Genomic DNA, 26,732 nt, shown 5'->3' with positions numbered 1-26,732 from the left:
GGATCTTCTGGCAACCGGTAACCAATGCAGGGGTTTCAAGGCAGAGGAGATGTGGTCTTCTGGTTATATACATAAGAGTAGTCTGACAGCCGAGTTCTGAATCTGTTGTAGTCTTTTCATGGTTGTTAAAGGTGATCCATGGTAGAGGCTATTGGCCTATCAAATTTGGACAGAACAAATGAACAATAGCCTGAAGTCCATGGTCATTCTGAGGTTTCTTACTTCCTTTGATACTTTAAGTGGTATTCCTAGATCATTAGGCCATGCGGTAACTGGGGCATAATTATTCCAATCGCCACACATGGCTGCTGTCGCCAAGCGTTGGAACCTCACTATGGTATCCTACGCTGACGACACGCAGCTGGCGGTTGCAATAAGCGGGGCCTCTGACCTTGAGGCAGCTAAGTTCCGAGAGGGATTCATTTCAGTGGCCCGCTGGATGACAGATAACTACCTTCAATTGAACGCTAAAAAAACCGAGGTGCTCATTGTTGGAAAGCAGAGTCATCTCTGGGGTGATAAATGGTGGGCATCTGAGCTCGGTCCGACCCCCACTCCTGCTATCGAGGTTAAAAACCTAGGGGTCTGGCTTGATCCTAAACTTAGTTTTGTTACTCACACAAAAAAAGTGGCCTCTACTTGTTTTGGCACCCTTCGCAAACTCAGATCTACTTTTAAATTCTTTGATGCTCCTACTAGACAGCTTATAGTACAAGCCACGATTCTATCTAGGTTGCACTACGCAAGCTCTCTTTTGCTTGGAGCTAATCAGGCTGAACTTTTCAGACTCCAACGCATTCAGAACGCTGCCGCCAGGGCTCTGGTAGGCTTACCAAGATTCTGTTCGTCCAAAAAAACTATTCAGAAGCTCTATTGGCTCCCTGTGGCTCAGAGAATCAAGTTTAAGCCTCTCTGCCTCTCGTTTAAAATCCTTAAACACTCTTCTCCTCAGATCCTGGAGCATCTCCTCTCTCCTTATACACCCACACGGTCTCTGAGGTCCTCCATTTTACACCTGGCTACAGTTCCACGTTTTAAGAGGCTCAGATCCGGCGGCCGCTCTTTTAGAGTGCTTGCTGCCAGGCTATGGAACTCTCTCCCCGCTCACATCCGTGCGATTGACAGTCTCTTGGCTTTTAGGAGAGCTGTAAAAACCTTTCTCTTGCCATTGGATTCCTAGTGCTGTTGTGTTTGTTTCCTTCGGTATTGCTTTGTCCGGTTTTCTGTTCTATTAGCGCCAGAACGCCCCTTTGCTGGGGCATCTGTGCGCTCTATAAATACGGATAACATAACATAACATAACATAACATAACATGAGTATTTCTGTTTTGGAAGCATTTAATTTTAGATGGCTCCCCGTCATCCATTGATCCACGGATCTGAGACAACTGAAAATTGGCGAGTTTCAAATGTCTTTGGAGCATTCCAGTTGAGGGAATATTTGCGTGTCATCTGCATAGTTATAGCACGTGAGGTGAAATGGATTGATCAGTGACGGTAATGACTTCATGTAAATTTTTGAAAAGCATGGGTGAGATGATAGAGCCTTGATGGATCCCTGCTTTTATGAAGTACGGTTTGGACGAGAAAGGTGGGGTATGGATGACATTAGTTCTGTTTCTAAGGTAGGATGCAATCCAGTCTAGAGCAGTCCCCTCTATGCCGGCTTTGTAGAGTCTTTGGGCCTCATTTATGAAAAGTGACGCATCGCTGCGAGAAAACAGCGATGCCTCCCTTTTCATTGGGCCCTCCTTGCGACACCATTGAAGCGTAATGTTTACAGTATGACGCATCATGTTGCAAGGAGTTACAGACACGTCAGTATTTCTGACGTATCTGTAGGCGCAAAAAAGACGCATTGCTGGAGTGTGTCTTAAAAGTGATGCAACTCCAGCAATGAGTCATTGCACATGGGCAAGTCCCATGTGAAATGTGCCTGCGTCAGCACAGCAGGCATAAGATATTGATGCATTTGCGTCCTAGAAGTGACACAGTGAAAGCTCATAGATTTCACTGTGTGACTTCTATGACCATTTCTTGCGTCGGAACACCCCCCTGCATACATCATACCTAGCACAGATATAATGTGACGCAGGGGTTTACAAAGTGACACATCTAGGTAGATGCGTCACTTTGTAAATATGGTGCAACAAGGCTCACTTTTTACGCCGATGGTGTGTCACAAAAAGTGATGCACCGGCGGCGCAAAAGTGATGGAAGGGCTCATAAATAAGGCCCTTTGTATCAGAGTGTCATGGTCAACCATGTCAAAGGCAGCCGAGAGGTCCAAGAGAAGTAGCGCAGCAACCCCGTTGCGGTCACCTGTGTTCTTCAAGTCATCCTATATGTTAAGTAGGGCAGATTCTGTGCCTCTTCCTGGACGGAATCCTGTTTGGAAGTCTGCAAGAATGGCATTCTCTTCAATGAATTGAGACATCTGGGCGAATGCTGCTTTTTCTATCAGTTTGCCCATGAAAGGTCCATTTGTAATCGGTCTGTAATTGTCAGGGTTCATCAGGTCAAAGTTTTTTTTTGTAATGGTGATGTTATTGCAATTAAAAAGGCAGTTGTTAGTGTGAGCTGGGATGCCCTTTGGGTAGCCATGCGCTATATAAGTGCGTATTCATTCATTCATTCATTTGGGACGTAGCCTTGTGTGACTTTTTGAGTTCTTCTGGAAATATTCCAGTAGTTAAGGAGTTGTTGGTGATTCTCCTTACTGGATTGGCAGCAGTGGTTGTTAAAAGAATTGGCTTGAAGGTTTGCAGTGGACATGGGTCAGAAGGGCTGCCGGCAGTCCTGCTTACTTTGACCATGTCTATAAATTCATTGTGAGAAATGAATTGGAAGGAATGCAGAGGCTAGGTTAGAGTATTCTTGGATTGGTGTTTTGTAAAAGGGTTAGTGCTGATGCTTTGTTACTGTTTTAAGTATGAATCCAATGTGTCTGCTTTTTCCATGTAATGATTTGCCAGTTTGTCTGTGAAATTTTGAGTAACGGGATGAGCTCCTTCTAGGCAATTAGTTTTAAGAAATTCATTGAGAATTTAATAGAATTCTTAATTTGCACATTTAACTTTTTGAATTCTGTCTGAATAGTATATTTTCTTAGCTTTTTTGATAGCTTGATTGGTGTTTGTTTTGAGCTATACATGTTGCAACTTTCTAATTTGTTGCTTTATCTCATTTGTCTCTGTATTTCTCCAAGGTGCTTGTTTTCTTGTGTGGTTTTTAGTGGTATCAGGATATCAAAAGCTTCCTGTAGCCCCTCATATAGTTTTTGAACAGATTTTATTGCTTCTAGATCTGTACGGGATGCTAGTTGTGTTTCTATGTTCCAAATTGAGTTTGTTCCACATCCGATAGCTAGATGCTTTTAGATGCGTTGCTTAGTGTTGTTTTATGTTGGAAGGCAAGCAAATGGTGGTCCGACCATCTGACTGGAATCATCGTATGAAGGGTAACTAGCTCTGTATTATCAAATCTGACATCTAGGATGTGTCCAGTGGTGTGTGTGGGTTCGTGGATGATCTGATGCAGATTCAGTGTGACTAAGCCAGCGGTGATTGTTTTGGGATAGGTCATTTTGGGTTTGGCAAACCAAATGTTGAGGTCACCCAGAACGCATAGGTTAGAGTGTCGTGTTATCAGGTTTGAAACTGTGTCTAGAAGTGTGTCTAGGAACGTTGCATTGCTAGGTGCATTATTCCGCCATCTAGTGGTTGTGTCCAGAATTGTTGTCTTTTGTTTTTTTTGGTGGACGTAGATCTACTATAATTTGGTGTCCCCTTGTGACGTCATTGTGCTCCCACCTTTGGTTGCCATCTTTGGATTTTTTTTTCTTTTCCATTCCCTCTCATCTTCCTTGGCTGAAGAGGGTGGGTTTGCTAGTAAATCCAGAAAATTCTTCAAGCTGCAAAACTACACCAACAGGTAAGAAAGTATACGTGTTGCAGCGTGATTCTTTTCTGGCATAGATTTTGTAGCAGTTCGTTAGCACTGTGGTGGCTGGGTTTAAGATAAGCATGGGCGTAAAATTTGTTTCGCTCGCGGATTTTGCGGATTTTCTGCAATTTCACGATCCGCGAATCACGCGAAATCGCAGCAAAAAACGCGATTTTGCCTCATTTGCTGCTCTGATCAGTCTCTGACCCTTTATAAATGAGAGGCATGTGAACTCGCACAGAAGCCCGGCCCCAGCCCACACACACTAGGCTATGCAACCTCTTCCCGCCCTTTCCCCCACTGTGATGGACAGCTCACTCGAGGGACCCCAACGCCTATGGGCGCGGTGGTAAAGTTACAGACACATAGGGTCACTGGAGACAACTCTTCTGGGCCTTTACACAGCTGTAGTGCAGGAAAAACACAATACATTTACCCAACGAGGTAGCACTTACTGCTTTCTCCTCATTTGCTGCTCTGATCGGTCTCTGACCCTTTATAAACGAGAGGCATGTGAACTCGAACAGAAGCCCGGTCCCAGCCCACACACACTAGGCTATGCAACCTCTTCCAGCCCTTTCCCCCACTGTGATGAACAGCTCACTTGAGGGACCTCGGCGCCTATGGGTGCGGTGGCAAAGTTACAGACACACGGGGTCACTGGAGACAACTCTTCTGGGCCTTTACACAGCTGTAGTGCAGGAAAAGCAGGATGCATTTACCCAACGAGGTAGCACTTACTGCTTTCTCCTCATTTGCTGCTCTGATCGGTCTCTGACCCTTTATAAACGAGAGGCATTCTTCACTTCACAGGTGGTCAAAAGGCTCCTAGAAGAAACCAAAAGAATCGCCCCCCCAAAGTGGGTGCCTGCACCCACATGGAATCTAAATATGGTACACACTCAGGTAATGAAAGCACCCTTTGAACCGTTACAGAAGGCTACGTCCCAAATGAATGAATGAATGAATACGCACTTATATAGCGCATGGCTACCCAAAGGGCATCCCAGCTCACACTAACAACTGCCTTTTTAGTTGCAATACCATCACTATGTAGAGTAAGTGAGTTGACAGCACTAACGTTACAGGATCTCTACTTCCAAATACATAATGACTTCTTGGATTTCTTCCAAAATCCAAAAACTCAGCCAGAAAGAGCATTGCACACTCTAGACGCTAGAAGAGCAGTGATTCATTACATCAAAAGAATAAAAGGATACAGAAAGACAATACAACTCTTTCTATCATTTGTAAATAGTTTCCTTCGGAACCAGTAACCAAGAAAAGAACTGCAAGATGGATAGCACAAAACATACAATATTGCCACAAATAGGCAGGAGAAACATTACAACGGGCCCCACAGACTCATTCAACAAGAAAGAAAGGGGCAACTATCGCCTTTCTAACCAAAACACCACGTCAAGACATTTGCATGGTGGCCATACGGTCGTCAGTGTACACGTTCACAAAGCACTACTGCATGGACATCCAAATGAATAAGGAAGCACAAGTAGGACAAAGGGTCTTGCAACATCTATTCGCAAACCAATGCTCATCTTAAACTAAGTATGGGCGAATTTTGCGAATCAGCGGTCCGCGAATTCATGCGAGAACACAAAAAAATCAGCGAGTTCATGGATTTTCCCGCGAAATCGTAGATTTTTTTGCGATTTCCACCATACTTAACTGGAGTGCTTTCTACTGGCTAATCAGTAAGTGGATCACTGACATAACCTCGACAGACCGAATATCGACTGGACAAAATATCGATGACTAATTATCGACAACAAAATTATCGATTTACTATACTTACACAACAAACATCAAAAATATCGACTACACAATATCGACTACTAAAAACAACGACTACAACAATATCGACTCACAACATTATCGATTTCTAAAACACCGATTATTAAATATTTATATAACAACAGTCAAAATATCGATTACACAAACATAGATAGCAAATTTATCGATTGTAAAAAAATCGCCATTAATAGATCCTAAAATAAATGACTTTATTATTTAATAATTAAGTCATACTGATCATAAAAAAACAGATTTAGTTAATATAAATAGATGACATATATTATTTATTTTCATAACATTTACAACACACAATAAATACTAACATACATTTTATAATACATAAACAATGTTTCGACCTTCTACACATTTTTTACAACTAATTATATATATTCCTCCACTTTACAAATATCAAAATAACATTACCTAGAACATTACCTATACAAAATAAATCCTTACACATTCAATAAACGTTAATTGGCGTCACCCATATAAGGAAAGCAATTAGCATAACAGAAAAAAAAATTCAAATCAACAAATAAAAACAGACTATCCATTTAAACAACCAATCCTTTTTCTGAAACAATTAACCTAATACTATATAAATGAAATAATAAGTAACTAAAAACGCAGTATACATCTCCTAAGTAAAGGAAGACGAAACTCTGCTGGATTTCTGGAAGAAAACTGATGGACTTCAACAGAAAGAGACCTACACATATCTAAAGTAAGTACTACTACATTATTAGTCAGCGAAAATGTAACTCTCAAAGCTCACACCTATATTTTAAAGCAAAATACATCAAATATATCTTTTTTTTTAGCACTCATCCTACAGATGAAAAAAATAAACAGAAGACCTACACAACACCTGGACATCAAAAGTTACATATAAAAAAGTAAGTATATATTAGAAATGTAAAATCGAGAATTAATAGATAGGTAACTAAATCTAAACTAGCAAAAAACGTCGAACAAATTATCATAAATAGTAATAAAATATTTCTACACATTTTCTCAACTTCCACAGGTACAAAAAGATATACACAGAAAATAACAGTTTGAAGAACATCAACAGCTGAAAATAACGACTTGAAAGCATCAAAACATTTACAGGTAAAATACAAATGTGTGAAACTGTATAATGTGATTTGAACATTTATTTTCCTTAAAATATATTTACATTCTCTTTTAATTACCTCCTAGCACTACAATACTATCATGACTGAAGGAGCTAAATTCATTTATTCACAAAAAGGGAAAATGCTTCTTTGTTACATGGGATATGTCTACACTCAAGAGAAACAAAAAGATTTGAAAGTGTTTTGGAAGTGTACGAAATATTATGCCAACAAATGTTATGGTAGAGCTATAACTCAGGAAACTACTGTTACTTATACTAAAGAACATAATCACCCACCCAATGTAACAGAAATAGAGATTAGACAAATGCTAGATTCCCTTAAAGAAGCTAGTACTAGCACTGATCAACCAACAACTGCTATTCTGAAACACCATTTAAGTGTACTTCCCCAACATGCTTCTAGCCAATTACCATCTATAGAATCCCTTAAAAGAACAGTAGCTAGACAAAAAAGAGCAACATGCACTACTCCTCCCACACCAAAAACTTTAGAAGAAGTCCAAATTCCACCTGAACTCTCTGTAACTCACAATAAAGAAAATTTTATACTCTATGACAACAAATCTAAAGATAAAAGAATTATACTGTTTGCCACAGCAAACAACATGACAAAACTTACCCAATGCCAAACTTGGATGATGGACGGTACTTTTTCTGTATGCCCCAAACCTTTTTATCAATTATACACCATCCATGGTCATTTCCAAAATGCAAATATTCCATTCCTTTATGCCCTTCTACCAAACAAACAGCAAACTACCTATCAAGAAATACTAACTGAAGTCAAGCAACATACTAACAACTATTTTCCACAAAAAATTATCATTGACTTTGAAAAAGCTATGATAAACAGCATCCTTAAAACATACCCACACACAGCAATACAAGGTTGCTATTACCACTTTAATCAATGTATCTGGCGACATCTACAAAAATCAACCTTGAGTATCCAATACGCCACTGATAGCACATTTGCTTATCAAATCAAAAAACTCATCGCCCTAGCCTATGTTCCACTAACAGATGTAACTGAGCACTATAACTTATTAATAGACAGCCCCTACTATAAAAGAAACGAAGATAAACTAAGCCCTATGCTTGACTACTTCGAAGACACATGGGTAGGAAGGCTACACAGATCAGGCCATAGAAGACAACCCAAATACCAAATAGCTTGGTGGAATGTCTACCTTAGCACACTAAATAAGGAAGCAAAAACAAACAATGCAGTTGAAGGATGGCACAATGCCTTCCAAGCAACTACAGGCCGAGGAACGCCTACCCTTCACAAATTAATACAATCCTTACAAAAAGAACAAAGTTACCAGGAGCTCCGAATGGAGCAATCAGTAACTTTGATTGGACCTAAACTCACCAAAGAAACTAAAAAAATGTATAACACACTCCAAAGTCAAGTTACCCTCTATCCAACTAGCAAAGGACTAGAATATCTATCAATGATTGCCAAAACTATTCTTTAAAACATTACATAACTATACACGTAAAACTAAACATATTTTTCCTAAAATTCTTCATTATAATATGTAACAAATTGCAATTAAATTATCAAATACATAATATTAACATATATAAAATGTATTTAGATAATGTATTTACAAAATGTTACATACAACGTAAGTAAAGCAAAATTAAAAACAGTTTTCCCACCCATTAAAAATCCAGAAAATACTTATATTTCTGATGCAGCTTCAAACGTAATCCAATTCCAAGCAATCCATAGGACACCATTCCAAAAACCCATACAATCCATGAAAGCCCAAAAAAAATTCAAAAATACAAGCAAATGCATAGCGACTCCTTTCCACTTCAGTAGACACCAGATACCATAGAAAACCCAAAAATCCGTAATGGCGAAAAATAAACGCTCCAAGAAAATGTAAAAACCCACAAAATAGTGTGCAAAAATAAGAGTATATAATACTCGTTACACAGCTGTGATCCAAAAACAAGGGAGTCCTCCAAAACAGCGAAACGCGACGATAACCTAGAAAAAATAAATAACATACCCACCCACATAAAAACACCCATACATATATAAAACACATATTTATACATCAAACATATTATCTTAGTAACGTTTAAACATATTACCTCACCTCACACACCTACAACAAAAACGCGGTAAAAATCCAATATCGTACACTCTACCTAACACCGAACACACAATCTTCTCTAATTAACTCTACCTACATAAACATAAACACAGCACACATACACTAGCAATAAGTTCAGAAACTTATAAAACACAATTAAAACAAACTTACCCTCTCTAACGCGAAGCAGCACCCAACCGCGATCTGTTGAAGCACCAAATACGCCTAAGTAACATTACGCGGTTAAAAAGTAGTCCCTGTATACAGCTAAATGCTATTTAATTTCTATATTCCAACACTTTAAAAAATACACAGAGTATTATATTAAGTGTAAATATTTATTTAAAGTGTATAAAATTATTTCATAAATATTCATAAGTTTGAAATAATTATTCAACTGTTATGTTATAGTTAAAAAATTAATTTTTGATTTATAAATACATTTAGTAAATAATGTTAATGTAAAAATAAATTGCATATATAAGTTTGTTACAAGAAATGTTTTTTTTAAATTTGCAAATATTATGTAAAACATTATGTATGTATATAATAAATGTTTTTGGTGTTTATGTATTTAAAAATGAATATTATAAATATGTTCAATATTCATAATAATTATTTCCAAAAATATAACATGACTTGGTAATAAACAAAAATGTTACAATTACAAAAAAATGTACATAATTTGCAATCACAATAAATTCAATGTGTATCTGAATAAATATTTTGTTATTAAATAAAAAGTACATATTACCAATTTGTTTCAGAAACTATTTAAATGTTAATATATGTAAAAGATAAAAAAATTATGTTAATATAATTTATGTGTTAAAAACATATACATGTACTTCATATTTTTGTTATGTTAATAAAAACATTGAATGAAAATTTTTGATTATAAATAAAAAATGATTCTCTACTTACAAATAAATTTTTATATGTGAATAAACAATTTTTCATTTATGGCATTTAACCCTGTCTATGTTTCCTTCTTTATTATTGTATATAAATATTATTTGCATATTAAATAATCTATTTAAAAATACCTTATACATTTAAATATGTTTAAAAATTGTATTAATATTTAAATTCCTACAATACCAATAATTGTTTTAATGTATATTAATTGAAATATTTTATATAAAATATATGAAAAAGTAACTAATTTAATAGACATTTAAATTGACCATATTTTTACCCTGTATCCCTCTAACCTAAAACCCTAAACTGACCCAAAGCCCTAAAAACACCCCTTTACCCACAAACTAAAAACTGACCCAGAACCCACAAAATACCCCTTTACCCACTAACTGAAAACTGACCCTGACCCCTAACAATAACCCTTTACCCACTAACTGAAAACTGACCCTGACCCCTAAAAATACCCCTTTACCCACTAACTGAAAACTGACCCTGACCCCTAAAAATACCCCTTTACCCAAAAACTGAAAACTGACCCTGACCTCTAAAAATACCCCTTTTCCCACAAACTGAAAACTAACCCTGCAACCAAAAAAATACCCTTTACCCAAATACTGAAAACTGACCCTTAACCCTAAAAATAGCCCTTTACCCACTAACTGAAAACTGACCCTGACCCCTAAAAATACCCCTTTACCCACTAACTGAAAACTGACCCTGACCCCTACAAATACCCCTTTACCCACTAACTAAAAACTGACCCTGACCCCTAAAAATACCCCTTTACCCAAAAACTGAAAACTGACCCTGACCTCTAAAAATACCCCTTTTCCCACAAACTGAAAACTAACCCTGCAACCAAAAAAATACCCTTTACCCAAATACTGAAAACTGACCCTTAACCCTTAAAAATAGCCCTTTACCCACTAACTGAAAACTGACCCTGACCCCTAAAAATACCCCTTTACCCACTAACTGAAAACTGACCCTGACCCCTACAAATACCCCTTTACCCACTAACTAAAAACTGACCCTGACCCCTAAAAATACCCCTTTACCCAAAAACTGAAAACTGACCCTGACCTCTAAAAATACCCCTTTACCCACAAACTGAAAACTAACCCTGCAACCAAAGAAAGACCCTTTACCCAAATACTGAAAACTGACCCTTAACCCTAAAAATAACCCTTTACCCACTAACTGAAAACTGACCCTAACCCCTAAAAATACCCCTTTACCCACTAACTGAAAACTGACACTGACCCCTACTAATACCCCTTTACCCACTAACTGAAAACTGACCCTAACCCCTAAAAAATACCCCTTTACCCAAAAACTGAAAACTGACCCTGACCTCTAAAAATACCCCTTTACCCACAAACTGAAAACTGACCCTGCAACCAAAAAAATACCCTTTACCCAAATACTGAAAACTGACCCTTAACCCTAAAAATACCCCTTTACCCACTAACTGAAAACTGACCCTGACCCCTAAAAATACCCCTTTACACACTAACTGAAAACTGACCCTGACCCCTACAAATACCCCTTTACCCACTAACTGAAAACTGACCCTCACCCCTACAAATACCCCTTTATCCAAAAACTGAAAACTGACCCTGACCCCTAAAAACACCTTTATCCACAAACTGAAAACTGACTCTGAAAGAAAAAAATTACCCTTTACCCAAATACTGAAAACTGACACTGAACCCTACAAATACCCCTTTACCCACTAACTGAAAACTGACCCTGACCCCTAAAAATACCCCTTTACCCACTAAATGAAAACTGACCCTGACCCCTACAAATACACCTTTACCAAAAAACTGACAACTGACTCTGCACACAACATATACCCCTTAATAACCAAACAGAAAAGTAACCCAGAAGACTAAACCAACCTCTTTCCCCAAATACAAAATAATATATATATGAGAATATCTATAATTATATATATATATGTTATATATATCTTTATATATCTAATTATAAATATATTATATATATGTAATTAGACAATTATATTTCATATATATATATTTTATATTTAATTATTATAATATTTGTTATATCTATTTATATCTATATAATTAACATATTTTAAGTCTTTAACAATTATTTCATTATGAATACCAATTAATTAATTAACATATGTCATTACTTATAATTAATTAACTTCCCACCCTATACCCCTATTAACACACAACCCACTACATAACATAAAAATGTGAGATGTAACATAATTTACTATAATTGCATTAATGTTAATAAATTTACAATTACATAAAATATAATTAACATATTTAATTTATTTTACAAATATTTAATTATTCATAACAATTAACTAATTAACATAATTAATTACTTACAATTAAATTACTTCCCACCCTATTCCCCTATAATCCCACAACCCACTACATATCCTAAAAAAGTTTGATTTAACATATTCAACAATAATTCCATTTATTTAAATAAATTAACAATTTAATTATATATAATTAACATATTTTAGATAAATAACAAGTATTTACTTATTCTTACCAATTAATTAATTAACAGATTTAATTACTTACTATTAAATTACTTCCCACCCTAATCCCCTATAATCCCACAACCGGCTACATGAAAAAAATGATTTAAATAAGCATAATTCTCAAATAAGCTATTAAAATAACATATTTACCAATTACATATTATATATTTAATTAAATAGTAATTTAACAATTAATTACATATTAATACCAATAATTATATTTACATATTTAATTAATTAATACCAATTAATATATTTACATATTTAATTAATTAATACCAATTAATATATTTACATATTTAATTAATTAATACCAATTAATATATTTACATAATTAATTAATTAATACCAATTAATATATTTACATAATTAATTAATTATATTTAAAATACTTCCCACCCTATTCCCCTAAAAACCCACTACCCGCTCCTAGAAATTATTATAGTAATATAATTTTTTTTTAATTTATTAATTATTTTTAACATTAATTCTATATAAATAAATAAATAAAATTAATACATTTTAACACAAAATGCTATTATAAAACATTAAAACAATGTACATTGAACTATTACATATTATATATATACATATTAAAATTCGATATCATGAGAGTCGATATTGTGACAGTCGATAACACAACTTTCGATATTTTTAAACTAATAAACATATCGATATTTTTTACTGACGATATTACTTACTCGATATTTTTTATGTCGATATTTTTTACATACATAACAATCGATAAAAAAAAAATCGATATTACTTACCTCGATATTAATGCCATCTCGATATTCTCTAGCCGATATTATGTCCAGTCGAAATAAATGACTCGATATTAAGACTGTACACCCAGTAAGTGCTACCTCGTTGGGTAAATGTATAGTGCTTTTCCTACACTACAGCTGCGTAAAGTGAGTTGATAGTACTTTCCTTTTTACTGCAGACCTGCGCACTTAGACCTGACACTGCACAGACAACGGAAACAAAAGCATGCAAAGTGACAGGTGAGTCACGTCTTCTGATTTAATTTCTGCTGCTGGAGATGCAAAAATCAACTTCTTAATGTATTTCTGATAAAGTTAGTGGGGCTGCGCTCCAGCGCCCTCTATGGACCAGCCGCCCTTGTGTTCTGCACCTTTGGCTTGAATCCTGAGATTCGTAGCCATGCATGTCTTCTTTCTATGATACCGATCATCATTTTCCTGTTTGATGTTTCTGCGGCTTCTAGGACTGATTGTAAACAGGTATTAGCTATATTCTTCCCCTCCTCTATTAAGTGGCTTGTTCTCTTCTGGTATTGTTCTGGTTGGTGCTTTTAGTAGGTCACCTATCTCCTCCCAGTGCTGGCATGCGTGTCGATTGAGCAAAGCATTAGAATTGGCGATGCACCATTGGTTCGCTGCATTTCTCTCGACCTTCCTGCCCATGAGGTCCATTCTCTTACTATTTTTAGCTGCCGGTGGCCGAGTAGTACTTGGTACATTAGCCCTCTTCTGGCTGTGGCTGTTATGATGGAGTCAGCAGTCACAACCTCTTGATGTAATTAGGATCCTTGGGGGATTGTTTGTAATTTTTCTCCCCTCTAGGCGTGACTGCCTTAAACATGCAGGCTCCTTAAATACCTCCTTTCCCTACTCTAGCGCACTTGGCAGCATTAGAAGCAATTGGTTTTTTGATTGTGTAGGTAATGGAGTTTCCAGCAAAAAACATGACTGAGGTTTTTCTTCCTCGAGTTGTACTCCATAGGTATCTGCTGCTCTTTTAATGACTTGGTTGTACATACCAATATCGTCTGGTGGAGAAGGCCTCAATGGATAGGTGTTGACAGCCTCTTCTGGGTAATCTGTGTTGAGGTAATGCCATTGCAGCAATAAACACTTATTAATAAAGCCCTTTCAATGTTTCACTTACTTACATTCTGTAAAACTTACTTATTGTTTAAAAAGAGTGAGAAGTTATAATATCAATTTCTGTGAAGCCTTCTTCATTATTTAAAAAGCAAACAATTACTGTAAAAAACATTCAACCTTACAGAGGGAAAAATTAGCAAATGTTAAAGCATATATTCAATTGCTATCTATTTATATGAATAACAACATTCACAAATGTGCATTTATATATTCACCCCTTCGCTGCTAGGCCTCCCCCGAAGGCCTCCACAGAAGGTGTCAATGCCAAATGTGCGTCCTTTTCTTCCAACATCATGGAGATTCTAAAGGTATCCAGGGTTTGTGGATTCCCCTGGAGGGGACCCAGAAATTAGCTAAAACACAGCCAAATATTGATTTTTTTTGTGGAAAAATTGGAACAAGTGCTTCAAATGAAAGTGTCTGGTTTTTCCCTGCAAATGGTATCAACAAAGGGTTTGTGGGGCTGAAATCACCATTTCCCCAGCTTTCAGGGACTGATAGACTTTTGTTAGAAAACCCACATTTTCACACAGTTTGGGCATACCTCCTTGGACTCCCTGGGTGTCGAATTTTCAGAAATGTGTGGGTTTATTTGGTTGCCCTAGATGGCCGCCAAACCCGGGACCAACAACTCATGGGGCTCCCCCTTGCAAAACAAGTTCTATTTTGTATACAAAGAGGGCATCTGCATTTCGGGTCCCGGGGTCGGCAGCCATCTAGGGAAACCTACCAAACCTACACATTTCTGAAAACTAAACACCCAGGGCAGTCCAAGGAGGTATGTCTTGTGTGGATCCCCCAACGTTTCCATACCCAGAATCCCCTGAAAAACTCAAATTTTGCTGAAAAAAATCAACTTTTTCTAATATTTTTGTGTGGGAAAGTTGTAGGATAACCGGGCTGACACAAATTTCCTACCACCCAGGTATCCTGACAAAATGCTACCTCACTCTTGTGGGTGGGTCAAGTACCCACGACAGTCAGGGGCCCAAAACGAATTGTGGAGACATCAAAATTACCTATCACAAAACAACCTGCTTTTGCAAGTGGGGTCACCTGGGTGTTTGTCCGGCCATCTCGGGAAACTACCAAACACACACATTTCTGAAAACTAGACACCCAGGGGTGTGCTTTATAACCTCCCCGGTGGTCAGATTGGGGGCTGCTGCCTCCGTCTGCCCAGGGGGATAGAAAGCCTGGAATTTCTTAGGGGGCTGGGGGCATTGTCATGCCCATTTTGGGCAGCTCCCACCCATACATTACTACAAAACAAAATCACTGGTTTCTAGTGGGCTTTCTGCCCCCCCACCGGGTCAGATTGGGAGCTACTGTCCCCGTCTGTTCCCCGGGGGGCAGGAAGACAGGAATTTCTCTGAGGGTGGTGAGTGTGTGCATTGTCATGCCCATTTTGGGCAGCCCCCACCTCTACTTCAATACAAAACAATCCCTGATTTCTAGTAGGCTTTCTGCCCCCTGAGGGCACAGATTGGGGGCTACTGCAGAAAGACTGAATTCCACCCCATTGTTATGGGTGGAGCCAAGGCCCTTGCCCAAGGGGCCATCCCCCCCTCCCTGGTGTCTAATGGGTAGATCCCTGCTTGGCCATCTCCAAGCAGGGATCCACTGGGGAGGGGGAGATTCTCCCCTTTCCAATGATACCTCTCCCGCCTTTCTAGATGCTCGGGGGGCTCAGAGAGCCCCCTGAGCACATAGAAAGTGAAACTGAAATGAGCCTAATGGCTCATTTCAATTTCGGTTTCTATGAAATGACAACAGCGCGACGTGTGTGCTGATCGTCATTTCACAGAAACCAGGAGGGGGCCTTGGGAGCTGGGGAAGCTCTTCCCCGGCTCCCGAGGCTTTTGGGGAGAAAAATAAATTCCTCTGGTGCCTGCACCAGAGAGGTCTCCAGTGCCATGTTCCAGGACGGCCGGGAGCCATCCTGCGCTCACAAGCACTGTGGTGCACGACAGCTACCGGGCGTCGTGCGCACGCAAGGGGTTAAACATATACATGAATAAATAAACATATTTACAAAAAAGAGGGACAATGAAAATTTAAATGTGATGGTCATAAGACACTATGGAGACAGAAGGGCAAAAGAGCTGAATAGAAGTGCTTTTTTTGTTTTTGACATTTGTCTTTAAGTGTGTGTGCTGGGGACATGCCTCTCCTTTCATCCCCTTTCACCCCACAAATAGACAAGATCTATGTATTGGTATAGCAAGTGCCCCGGCAAGGGGTGCTTTTACTTCAGTTGCCTCCTCTTGCGAAAAACCTGAGGATATTTGGAATGCACTTGCATAACTTACCCTATGAACCAAGGAATGTTTCACAATATTTGATGTGAGATTGCGAGACCTATTGTGACTGTCCTGAGGAAGGTGCCTCACTGCGTAAGGTCAATATTTCAGTGACAAAGGAGAAATAGAAAGAGAAATAGGGTCTATTGCTCAACCCTCCTGTTTTTAACACCTTACTTGCGTGGGCAGCCAGAGCCTTCCCACTGCACGGTGGGCATGTGTGTCGGACGGCTCCCGGCCATCCTAGCACCCACCTATGGTGTTAGCGCTGGTGCTCCCCCGTAGACCACCCTTTAGGTTGCCCCCACCAGGGAGGGCAGCGGAACCTCTTCCGCTGCCCCCGCACTCCCCTCCATGTCATCTAATGGCATCAGCGCGCACCGCACGCTAACGTCATTTGAATAAACCGGACGTGCTTGAAGCCATTTGCTTCCAGCGCGTCCAGCAGAGAGGAGGTACGTTTCTCCTCAGGGGATGATGGGGTTTAAAAAAAAAGGCATCAGAGGAAAGGTAAGGGTTTCCTTTCCTCAATGTCTCTTTTGAGCAATCCTGCTGCACGATCGTGCATTGGGCGCAATCGTGCAGCAGGAATGCCCACTAGACACAAGGGATTTTTTTAAAATTATTATTGTAATGTTTGCGGGGAGCAACGGGCAAAGGTCGACCCCCTTTGGAGAGCATTTTTTTTTTGCCGTTTGGTGCAGATCGGGCCATATTTTTTAATATTGTGTGCCACACTAGGCCACCAGGGATTTTTTATTTAGGGATGTGTTTGTGGGGAGGGGCCTCTTGGGCAAGGGTCATTGGGCAAGGCATTTATTTGGGTTTCTTCCCTCCTGGGCGGCAGATCAGGCCATTAAAAAAAATATTGTGTGCCCCATTAGGCCACCAGGGATTTTTTATTTAGGGATATATTTGTGGGAAGCGGCCCCTTGGGCAAGGGTCGCTCTCCTTTGCGGAGCATTTTGTTTGTAGTTTCTCCCCCCGGGGGGGGCAGCTCGGCTGATTTTGTTTAGTTTTGTGTGCCCCACTAGGCCACCCTGGATTTCTGTTTTTTTAATGTTGGGGAGCTGTCCCTTGGCAAGGGTCGCTCCCCTTTATGGGGTGATTATTGTGACCGTTTCTGCCCCCTCTAGGGACAGATCGGTCACATGTTTTTATGTCCATCTATCGCTAAGGGGGGGCTGAAGCCCCTAGACACCAGAGTTTTTGAAATGCTGGTGTTGGGGAGTGGCCCCTTGGGCGAGGGTCGCTTCCCTTTTTACGGGGGTGAATATTTTGGCTGTTTGATTGGCCTTATGCTTTTAGGCCCACCTGCCCCCCAGTTTGGCTGGTGAATTGTGTGTGGACTGGTGCATTATTTGCATATGTGATTGAAATGTTTTATTTCTCCGTTTAATTCTAGTCCAAACCTTTTGATTCTTGTTTGCGGTTTGGCAGTGGCTGATCTGCAGTTTGCGTAGTTGCATGTATTTTGTAAGGAAAATATATATGTATATATATATTTTTTTTAATTTCTTTATTGTTTTTTTTACACTTACAACATTGTTGTGTTTTCTCCAAATTAGTATATTGTCAGTAAGTGGTGTCATAATAGAAGCATATTTAGTTTGTGTTTTAAGCATGATATTATTTTGGGATTTGCGCACGATATGTTTAGCATTGTCTCATGTGTATCTTTGCTTTTCCTTTTTAGTGGGATATTGTTAGACCTTGCTGTGTCTGTGCAGAGTAGATAGTGGTGAGTCTAGTTGTTTCTGGCAAGTGAGAGGTATTGTTTTGGAATATATGTCATTGTGATAAAGCCACGTTTTGTTTATTACTTATTTTACAAAGTGTTTGTTGTTGTTGACTTATTTGATTAGTTACTTTTATTAGTAAGGATTATGGCTAGCCGCAGAATTCCTGCTTAGCAGGTGGTTGGTATGCTTTTTGAATCTTCCTCTGACCATGATTATGAGTCTGAGGAGAGGAGGAAGTGCAAGATTCTGGCGGAGAGTTTCCTGTCCACATCTGTTGCTGAAGCTACTCTCAGTGCGGATGAAGCTACTCTCAGTGTGGATGGAGAGTCTGAGGGAGAGGAGGCAGTGCAAGATTCTGGCGGTGAGTTTCCTGTCCACATCTGTTGCTGAAGCTACTCTCAGTGCGGATGAAGCTACTCTCAGTGTGGATGGAGTGCCTGTTTTAGAGGAGAACACTGATGTGTCGATGGTGCAGTAAGAGGCATCTGGATTGCAGCCTGGGGCTGCAAGGCTTTCCATTGGAAGTGCTGGACTCTGGGTTGATCCAAACATTGTGCATTTGGTGTTGCTTACCTTTAGTCAGGATGCAGGGTGTAGAGTGAATCGTGGATTGTTTTTGCCTATAATGTTTTTTCAGCTGTTTATGGATGTTGTATATTGATGAGCAGAATAATTTGTATGCTGAACAGTATTTGAGTGACAACAGTGCCAGACTTAGGCCCGCTATAGAGCTACCTGGTGGACTTCCACAAAATCTGGATGAGATAAAGAAGTTTTTGGGTTTCACTTTTTTGATGGGTTTGATAAGAAACCGTCCCTGGCTTCATATTGGTCTACCAGTTGCTTGATGGCAACAGCCCTATTTCCTGCAATTATGAGTTGTGATCGGTATTTACTTTTGCTTCAGATAATGCATTTTTTTGCTAATGCTTCGGTGTTGCCACAAGATCTCCCTGACTGTGACCCTCATTTTAAGATTCAGCCTGTCCTTGAGCACATTGTAGATCGATTTTCAGACATCTGTACTCCAGGGAAAGAAATAGCTGTTGATGAGTCTTTTGTCCTGTAAATGTAAATGTAAATGTACAGGAATTTATATAGCGCAAATCACCAAGCGGTTTCTAAGCGCTTGCTTAGGGAACCCATCCTGGTATTCCCCTGTGAGATAACCCCGGCAGGGTATCCGCAAGGTGAAAGCCAGGCATCCCGCCGCGAGGGGCCGTTGTGGAGATTAAGCAAGCTATTGCCCAGAGTCGCAGAGTGTGAACCCGTGAATCGAGTAGGCACTGGAGCAAGAATTGTCGAGTCCATGGACATTTTAGGACTCAAGACCCCGCCGAGACAGGAATTGAACCCTGGTCCCGGGCTGACGTCTGCTTCCAGGTCTGCCTCCTCTAACCAGTGAGCCACACTTCTCCACGGGTCATTTGGTTTTTAGGCAGTACTTTCCTAGCAAGAGGGCATTTTATGGAATTAAAGTGTATATGTTATCTGAGAGTAGGACAGGATGGGACCGATTCACAGAACTAACTTATGACAAAATCCTAAACTTACTTCCATTTTGGTATTCACAGAAGGCACTTACTCATTTTGGTATTCACATAAGGCACTTACTCATTTTGGTATTCACAGAAGTCATTTAGGAAGTTAGGAGTCCTAACTTTACTGCTCCTAAACTGAGAAAAATCCTAACTTTAAGACTTTCGGTATTCACAGAAGACATTTAGGAGTTCTAAAGTTAGGAGTCGCAATAGTTTGCGACTCGCAAACTAGTGTTAGCACATGGCCCACAGTGATTTTGCCCGTTTGCACATGCAAAATCACATCGTACATATGGCCCATAGAGCCTGTTTATGAAGAGGTATGCGGAAGGAGAGTCATACGCACTGTGCTGATTGTTCTTCTAATCCTGGGCTGTGTGTGCCCTCCTGTTTCAGAATGTATCACACTCAAAATAGTTTTTGGGAGCAACCGTGAGTCTAATAGTGTACTGCCTGGTCTGTATGGTTTTATATTTGTTGTTCAGTTTCACGGTTGGCATTAGAATGATGTCTTTAGTTACTGCTGTTGTGTTTGTAGTTATAGTTTTGTATCTAGTTCCAATTGGTTTGTGTTTTCTTTCATGTTAAAAAACAATTGATGACGGTGTGCGTGGACTGGCACTTGGCTGTCGTTGTGCATGCACTGGCGCTTGGCTGACGGTGTGCGTGGATGGCGCTAGGCTGGTGGTGTGCGTAGACTGGTGCTTAGCTGGCAGTGTGCGTGGGCTGTTGCTTGGCTTGCGGTGTGGGTGGATTGGTGTTTGGCTGGCGGTGTGCATAGACTGGCGCTTGACCGGTGGTGTGCATGGGCTGGCATTTGGCAGGCAGTGTGTGAGTAGTGACTTGCTGCTGGTCATTGCACACACTGCTAGTCAAACACCACTGCACACACTATGTCAACCGCCAACCGGTGTGATTGCGGTGTTAGTCATGTGGGCGTATGAAAGCTATCGGCCCTTGAAAGGTGTACTGTGCCATAATCTTCTGGTATCAGAAAAAAACACAAGTTTCCTACCATCCAGTGTTCCCCCTGGTCTCCCGATAAAAAAGGTACCTCACTTTGCCCTTTGGGCAAGGGCCCAAAACATATTGTGGAGACATCAAATTTACCTATCACAAAACAACCTGGTTTTGCAAGAGGTGGAGTCACCTGGGTTTTTGGCCCCGGACTCAGGAGCCATCTAGGGAAACCTACTAAACTCATACATTTCTGAAAACTAGACACCTGGGGAAGTTCAGGGAGGTATGGCTTGCGTGGAAACCCTACCGTTTTCCTACCCAGAATCCCCTGCAAACAAATTTAGCTAACAAAAAAAATCATATTTTTCTCAAATTTCTGTGTGGGAAAGTTGTGGGATCACCGCGCTAACACACATTTCCTACCACCCAGCATTCCCACAAGTCTCCTGATAAAAATGGTACCTCATTCGTGTGGGTGGGCCAAGTACCCGTGACAAGCAAGGGCCCAAAACGTATTGTGGAGACATCAAAATTACCTATCACAAAACTACCTGGTTTTGCAAGGGGGGTCACCTGGGTTTTTGGTCACGGGCTTGGCAGCCATCTAGGGAAACCTACCAAACCCACACATTTCTGAAAACGAAACATCCAGGGGAGTCCAGGGAGGTATGGCTTGCGTGGCTCCTCCAATGTTTTCCTATCCAGAAACCCCTGCAAACATCAAATTTAGCTGGAAAAAAATCATATTTTCCACACATTTCTGTATGTGATCACCATGCTGGCACATATGTCCTACCACCCAGCGTTCCCCTTGGTGTCCTGTGTAAAATGGTGCCAGGTGAGCTATGGTTAAAAATCCACGGCTAGGCAATTTGCAAAAAAAATGTCAGTTTTCACTGTAAAAATGCAGTGTCCACATTGCGTTCTGGGCCTTTTCCTGTTGTGGGGACTAGGCCTAGCCACACAAATGAGGTACCATTTTTATCTAGAGACTTTGTGTAATGCGGGGTGGGTGAAAGTTTGTGGATCCACTTAAATTCCAGAACATTCCATCACAGAAATGTGAGGAAAATGTTTGTTTTTACATAGTTTGGGGTTTGCAAGGGATTCTGGGTAACAGAGCCTGCTGAGAGCCCCACAAGTCAGCCCATCCTGGATTCTCTTGGGTGCAGTGCTTAATTCGAGCAGGTGCTTTCCTGTGCTCTGCACCAGCACCTCAGCACCTAAAAAGGGTCAGTTTTCACTGGAAGTATTTGATGTGTCCACGTTGCATTTTGGGCCATTTCCTGTTGTGGACGTTAGGTCTACCCACTCACAAAAGTGAGGTAGCATTTTTATCTGGAGACTTAGGGGAATAGAGAATAGTAGAACAAGTGTTATTACCAATTGACTTTCTTTGCATTTCTGTCTTCTAAATGTAAGACGATTTGTAAAAAAATAAGTCATTTTGAAAAATGACCTCTAATTCACATGCTTGTATGGGTACCCTCAATTTTGGAGATGTTAAAAAAAAACACTGGTTATAAACTCAATATTTTGTTCCCATTTCGGAAATATATTGGTTTCCTTGGTACCGATGTTCATCCATGTCTGTTGAAATGTATCTGTTGCCATAGCCTCTGGATCTGGCATCCAGCTATAAAAATTTTCCAACTGGCGAGTCAATCTCGATGCAAACAGATCCACTTCCAATGGACCGAAAACCATCTGTATTTTCCTGAAATACTCCTTTTTCAAAATCCAATCGCTGAAATCCCTCACATGCCTGGAATTCCAATCCGCTGCCACATTCTTCACTCCTGGCACATACTCCGCTCTTCTTAGTGCTACTTTGTTCTTTAAACAAAACATCCACAACTCTTTTGCAACATTCGATAGATCTTTTGATCTGCAACCTCCCATATGGTTTATATGCGCTACAGCAGAAATGTTGTCCATCTTCAAAAGCACTGTCTGACCTTGCAATCTTTCCTTGAAACTCTTTAATGCATACAAACCTGCTGTCAGCTCCAAATAATTTATATGCAAAACTTTCTCTTCCCTTGTCCAAGCTCCACCTGTTTCTAGTTGACCCCATCGAGCCCCCCAACCTAAAAGGCTTGCATCCGTCTCTAGAATAACAGGTGGAAGGTAACCAAAAATTGCCCTCCCATTCCAAACCTCCAAATTGCGTAACCACTACCTTAGCTCTTCCTTTGCTTCCACATCCAAGACTACCTGGTCCCCTTACCACAATCCCACTCTCAATGCATTCGCTTTCACCCTCTGCAAAGCTCGATAATGCAGGAGACCTAGGAAAATTGCTTGGATTGACGAAGAAAACAAACCTAGAATCCTTGCCAATTCTCTTAAAGACATACTTATTGTCTTTTGAACTCTCAAAACTCTTTCTTTATTATTTTTACTTTCTTCATAGACAATCTCAAAACCTCTTCGACTGTATCTATTGTAAAACCAAGGGAATCCAAACTGAGCAGGTTGAAAACTGACTTTTTCTGGTTTTATCAAGAAACCTAAATTCCCTAGCAGGTCTACAACCAACTTGATTTGACTCCTCAACTCCTCTGCATCTAGCGACATCAATAAAATGTCATCTAAATACACAATTAAATGGAAACCTCTCTCCCTGAAAAAAGCCACAACTACTCTCATCAACTTCGTAAATAATAGACAAAGGAACCTGTACAACTGACCTCTCCATCTGAATTGAAGACATTTCTGACTGTACTCCCTCATTGGAACCGTGAAGTATGCATCCTTTAAATCCAACTACACTAGCCAATCTTTTGATTGCAACATGTCCCTTAGGAGATGAACGCGCTCCATTTTGAAATATCTGTAAACCAACGAACAAATCAGACTCCTCAAATTTATCACAGGTCTCCAACCTTTGTCTTTCTTTTCCACTAAAAACAAGGTGCTTACATAAACTTTTAAATGCTCTCCTATAATACATATTGCTTCTTTCTCTAATATTACTTTCACTGCTAAATCTACAATCTCCAATTGCTCTTGGGATAGCACTAACTCTTTGGATATCACACTCTGGTATGGTCTTTCGACAAAATCTATCTCGAACCCTTGAACTACATTTAAAACCCATGTGTCTCTCGTAATCTTCTTCCATGCTTTTACATAAAACCTTAAATAACCTCCTACTTTTCCGAGGGAAGAACCAAAAATTGTCTGCATACTCACCTCTTATTCCTTGACTCGTCTGACTTCTTCCTCTTACCCCTGCAGATCTTATGAATTGTACTTTTTGAAGGAAAAAACTTGAGGATCCTGTTCCTCTATTTGTAAAATTGTACCGGGAATTATATTGAGACCTTTGAAAGCCTTGGCCTTCATACAGTCCCCGTCTACTGGCCCTGCCAAAAACACCACAAAATATTTTCCGCATGTTTGTCTGCGCTTTATCTAGCACTGTGAAAGTAGAGACATGTTTACCAATACTTTTTACAAAGCCTTCCCCAAACAATAAACCTTTAGTTTCCTCAACAAGGTTCTTTAATTGGCAAATCTCCTAATTTAGGATTGATCTTCATTAAAACTGTCTTGTGTCTCTCTGCCATTAACCCTGAATTTGCGTTGCCTAAATGTGTAGTTGAGCTTATATAGCGCACAGCTACCCGCAGTGGGTTTCCCGGCGCTTGCTTAGGGAACCCGTCCTGATATTCCCCTGTGAGATAGCAGGGTATCCACAAGGTGAAAGTCAGGCATCCCGCCGCGAGGGGCCGTTGTGGAGATTAAGCAAGCTATTGCCCAGAGTCGCAGAGTGTGAACCCGTGAGTCGAGGAGGCACCGGGGCGAGAATTATTGAGTCTGTGGAATTTTTAACCCAAGACCCGCCGAGGCGGGGAATTGAACCCTGGTCCAGGACCGATCTCAGCTTCCGGGTCTGCTGCCTCTAACCCCTGAGCCACACTTCTCCACAGTGCCTAAGAGCACTATAGCTCCCTGGCTCCATCCATGCAATAATTGTACACCCACCTGATCACCATTAATGCAAGCCTCTTCAGACATGTCTAATATCTTAGCTAATGGACCCAAACCATCCAATAAACGTTCCTAACAAAGCTTCAAAGAACGCTGTAATCATTTTCTTGGATCCTTTCCTAATTTAAAAAGGTATGAAATTAAATCTAGATCCAGATTAGGTGTTGGACAGACCTTGTTGTCTATTTGAGGCCTTAAGCATTCAGCTTTCAGTACACTCCTCACTTCCTTTGCTAAAGGTTTCCTCAACCAGTACTTAATAAATTTAGCGACATGATCTTGCAGTCACCAATCCGCACTTCTTGGATAAACATTTCCCCACCAAGTGGGTCCTATAATCAATCTTTAGATCATCGTTAAGGTCATCATCATGATCAACATCAAAAACATACTCATCATATAATTTATCTCCTCTCTCTTCATTCCTCTCTTCCACATCTATAATATACTCCTCATCGGAGTAATCCTTTGTGCCGCCAAGGACACCTTTCTCCTGTGTACCGCCAAGGGTACCTCTCTTTTTCATGGAGTTAAATCCATCCTTTCCCTTTTTATTCATGTGTTTTGTTTTCCTAGCAATTTGTGACGCTCTCTTCTCTATGTTATCTTCTCCCTCCTCTGAAAAAGACCTAACTCCTCTTCACATCTACTATCTTTCCTTTTCTTATCCATTACTTTCTCAATTACCTCTCTCATAGAGCCCCTTACCTCATTTTGAATGCATTTTCTAAGGCACTCCCCACTTATTTTTCCTTCTACTACTTGATGGCTAGCACTAGCCTCCTCAGAACTCATTATTATTATTTTTTCAAATAATAAAATCACTGATAGAACAGCTGATAAACCTTTGTTTCTCTGACCTCCTCTTCGATGTGTAAACAGTTTTTTCTTGTTTTCTTTAATTCAGTCTAGCACGTTCATGCTGTCATATACCCAATAAAACAAATGGAAAACATCCTAAACCAAAATGGCCACCGAACTCACGCGAGAACTCGGCGGCCAATCCAAGCAAATATCGCCCTGTGACCTCACAGGCTGTCACGTGCTGTTACGCTGTGCCCCAAACTTGACCACACCGTTGTTATCTCAAGGAGGCGCGAGGGGCTAGAATACCTCAGAATGAAGCCTCCACGCACCCCTCCATGCCCCGAAGATGTGCAAGGAATACTCACTGAAATCTCTCACGTAACCTCAGATAAGACTAAAACTAAACACGGTAAGAACGCGTGTTGAATAAACTAAATATGCCCTTCTTACTAAATCTAAGGTCACAGAGCTCACAATGAACTTCTGAAACTTCCTCACACAGTACAACGAATATTAAACTGTTAAACCTCAAAAGCTCTACAAAACTACTCGTACAAACCGCTTCCATTAATTAGAAGCTAAGCAATACGCTTACATCTTAAAATCAAAAATATTAATACACAAACCACCAGTTATATTGAAAATAGATTGAACTTATCTGTTCAGGAGCAGTGTTTAAAAGAGGATGAGGATGCTGTGCAGGAGACATTTATAGGTGTTTTAGTTGTTCCAGTCCTGGATTGTTGTGGTGAAAGTTCTTTAAAGGAGCTGCTCAGGAGTGCAAATAAAAGATGATATGCATAATGGTAGTCTCCAGTCTTGTAATGAAATTAGATGTCACACAGGTGGTTCCACTGGAAGCAAGTTGTTTCCATCCCCGTGGAAGTCTCTGAAAAATGCTGGTACAACTTTTTTGAGCAAATAAATTAACTGCCTTGAATGGTCACTTCAACGAACATGAACCTGATATTGTCCCCATTGGCTATTTATTTACGTTT

Source organism: Lissotriton helveticus, chromosome 3_1 (assembly GCF_964261635.1).
Source record: "Lissotriton helveticus chromosome 3_1, aLisHel1.1, whole genome shotgun sequence".
In the NCBI taxonomy this organism is placed as follows: domain Eukaryota; kingdom Metazoa; phylum Chordata; class Amphibia; order Caudata; family Salamandridae; genus Lissotriton; species Lissotriton helveticus.
This window is presented reverse-complemented; position numbering follows the sequence as displayed.